We start from the raw sequence: 3814 nt of genomic DNA, 5'->3' as shown, positions 1-3814 counted from the left end.
CAGGGAAGAAGATCCCTGGGTCACCCACCTTGACCTCCCTGACACTCCTTACACAGTTGCTGTTGGTTTGTAAATGGAGGGTTTCTTGCAACCGTGAATTTTTTATACTTTTTTTTTATGGCTGCTTTTTTTTTTTCTCCAAGTAGGGAGAACTCTTAGCATTACTGCTTTTTAATTTGTTCTAAGACACTTGTGATAAAACAGACCCGAAGCAGCCACAAAGCGGTTGCTCCTGAGCATGTGTGTATGTATCTCCTGGCACCGTGTACTGCATAGTTTGGAGTCTTGCTGTTGAGACCTGTCTACCTGTCCGCTTTTGTGGCACAGCACTGAGGCCACATAGGGGAGCCCAAGAAGGATTTGTGTCACATCACTCCTATGGTCCCCTCCTGGCCTGGGTCCTGTGCAGGAGGGTACAGCCCATGGGCTCCTGGTCAGAGCCCGCTGTCCTGGCAGGTGTGTGAGTTCACTTCTGAGGCTATGCCTGAGAAAGAACCTTCTGTGGCAGATGGTATGTCTACATCTCATGGGTTTTCTTTGTACCTGTGCCCATTGCATATGTTCACACACCGAAGAGTTGCCAGGAACGTCTTGGCAGCTTGGAAACGTGATGTGTGTTTGCACGTGGGGAAGGCTGCGCAGGAAGCCTATCGCACTCCATGGGCTTCCCCCACCGTTGCTGCCTCGGTGTCTCGAGTTCAAGACGCTGCTGTGTTTTCTACCTGGGAGGCTCACTGCTGTCTGCTTAGGCCTCCAGGGACATGACCTTACGACGCTTTATCTCCAAGGCACAGGAAGGCCTCTGGGGTCCAGAGGACAAGACAGAGAAGGCGATCCTTGGCACCACCATGGCTTCCCTTCTCGTTTCACACCATCATGGACTCTGCAGTTAACAGTGCCATCACCTGGGAAACTGACCGAGGCAGGAGATCAGTCATACTTGGCCTTCCAGAAGCTAAAGCCATTGGCTACTGTGGTCTAAAGTAGTCACCCTGGAGGGGGTTGGTGTGGAAGCTCTGTCTCAGGGATGGTTCTGGAGGCCCCAGGATTCAGAGGCAAGGGACCAGTCAGGTGTGAACAGAACAGGGGTGCCTTGTGCCAGGGCCAGCCTCAGAGCAAATGAGTGTCTCCCTGGAGTCGTTCATTCATGAAATGAAGTTAGCTACACAGACCAGTGGGTAGACTCCAGGTTTTACATTTTGGTTAAAGTCTAACTTTTCACTGTGGCCGTTTCAAAGGATTGCTAGATGCCAAGTATGTTTCTTTCCAAAGGGATTTCATGGTGGCCCTGGGACTGAGCCAGTTTGGGCAGGCACTTGAGACAGTGGAGATGCCCTTCCCAGACCCCCTCCACTTTGGAGAACTGGAACCCACTAGAAATCCCGCACCTGTAAATCTTAAGGGTGGGGAATCCTATGCAGTGGGGCTGATCTCTTTGCAGTGGGGCCTCAACCTCCTTTGAGGTTTGTCTCAAATCAAACATTTAAAAAACACTGCAGAAAATAGAGGACATCAGTGCCTCTTACTACTTTGTCAGTCCCCACTCCCTCTGAAGGCCCAGACACCAAAAGTGTGTCTAACATTTATTTCAACTTTACTTCCAATCTGGTACCGCTCCCCTATCCCCAACCACCCCTCTTTCAGCAGGTCCAGGTTGAGAGCAGCCTGATGAGGCTAGCGGTGCTGCGGTCGTGCTTTCCAGAAGCTCTGTATAAGAGAGGAATCAAAGCCTTTGTAGCACCTTGGCCCTCGGGACGCTTCAGCCTGAGCTGTTGCCTCACACCTCCCTGTTTCCCTGGGGACCTTGCTCCTTTAGTGGGATCCTTGGAGTTTAAAAATTGTGACTTGTCCACAATTTACCGCAATGGCTGAAATTCTCTGAATTGCACCAGAATTTGGAAATGGATTGTCATAGCTTCCTCGTCATTTCCCATCAAGCTTTTAACTTCTTTGTTGCTACATTCAAGGTATTGTTTGTAGGTTTCGACCTCAAATAACATCCCAGTTCAAATCCTAGGAAGACCAACAGATGGTACCCTGAGTGCCAAGGCTGCTACAGCTCTGTGACAGGTTTCCAGAGGCTTAAAGAGATCGCGTGCACACCAACCACCCACTCTTCCAGCAGTGCTGGACGCATGCCCCCACCTCCCTGGACCTGGTGTTGCCAAGCAGGTCAGCTTCTTATGCTGCTGCACAGCTGGTAACCCTCAGCTGCTGGGGAGCCCATGGGGAAGCATGGACAATCTTCAGAGGAACTGGTCTCCCAAGCCAGCAGTCCAGTTTTAATTTCTCATCTCCCTAGAAAGCTCAGAAGAAAGTGCCTTGGTTTGTGCTTTGAAGCCAACCAGCCAGCTTTCTGGCTTTTCCCCAATACTGTGATAGAAAGTGACAAAACTGGAATCTTTAAAAAGAGGTAACAGTATTAACAGACTGTAAGAAGGAAAAAGCATCAAATTTCTACTGGCTGGAAAGAAAACCAGTCTCAGCTGAAAAGGTCTGAGCACACCAAGTTTTCCTGAGCCCTCAGAGGAGAAAGCTGTGAGCATTGACCTAATCTAGTCCTACCTGTTAAGGTTTGGTGACGGCCAGGGGAAGGAAGAAGTGGGGTGGGGGTGGGGTGGGGGGCAGAGTGAGCGCTTTGCAGTGAATCCAGCTGTGGGGCGTGGAGCCCCAGCTTCCTGGGATTAATTGTTCAGCAAGGGTCTTGAGGCTCTCCTTTTGTGTTCAGTTGAAGGAGGAGCCAGGCTCCCTGAAGGGAAGACTAGCTTGGTGACATCATGGCTCCCAAAATTAAGGCAGAGAGATTTGGGGACTGGTATATCACCCACACCCCCTGGAGTCCCCAGTATCCATCACATGCTGGACCCCAGGGGCACCCTCCGGGCAGGACCACGGTGTGCCTCGCCCACTGACTGCCCAACTGCTGGCTGGCTATACAGGTTGGGTTGAAAACATGCCATCTTTTAAGGCTGCAGTGAAAAGCATAGTTTGTGATGAATTCGTAGCTGTTATTTTTGGAAAGCTATTTTATTACTGCATGTCCCTCTGTCCATGCGTGTGAATGTGAGTCCTAACCACCCCAGGAGCTGCAGGCATCGCAGTGCACGAACACGTGCGTGACAGCAGCTCTTGGGTGTGGCCGCATCAGAGTCTAACCAGAGTAAATGCCAAACAAATAGTATGAGAAGTGTACTTTTTAAGAAATTAATTTATTTGAGTTCAGATATTTTTGAAATATAAAAATTGGTTGTATTTTTTAAAGCTATAATTCTTGTAGACATTCTGTGGTTAAAAATTTGATTGTGCTTATTAAAAATGGTCATCTATGTTTTGCACTTCGGCTTTGTGAAAAATAAAGTTTCTCTGGGAAGGTGACATTTGGTTTCCTGATTACAGGAGGGGGTTGGTTACACCTGGCACAGGGCAGGAAGCACCCCCCCCCACCCCCCCCCCCCCCCCCCCCCCCCCCCCCCCCCCCCGGGCCATTGATTCTCGCACCTGATGACACCTGGCAGCCCCCAGGGGTGGGGGATGAAAGAGACCGTTTCCAAGATGTCCTGAGCTGCTGTGAAGAACCTCCCACCATAGTGGGCGGCACCCTGTATAGAAATCACCAGAAGCTTCAAAATTTCCCTCAGTTATGACAATCCTCAGTCTTCCTTTAGCAACCCTCCACCTAACAAGACGTGAAGAAGGGGCAGCTCGTGGCAGCTCTGAACTTGGGAGGTTGTCTCTCGCAGGATGTGGGGAAAGGCCAGTAACTCAGAGAAGCGCAAGTACACCTCCTGGGGTCTTTCTAACCGTCAGCCCTGGA

Source organism: Canis lupus, chromosome 5, assembly GCF_011100685.1.
Source record: "Canis lupus familiaris isolate Mischka breed German Shepherd chromosome 5, alternate assembly UU_Cfam_GSD_1.0, whole genome shotgun sequence".
Classification (NCBI taxonomy): Eukaryota; Metazoa; Chordata; class Mammalia; order Carnivora; family Canidae; genus Canis; species Canis lupus.
This window is presented reverse-complemented; position numbering follows the sequence as displayed.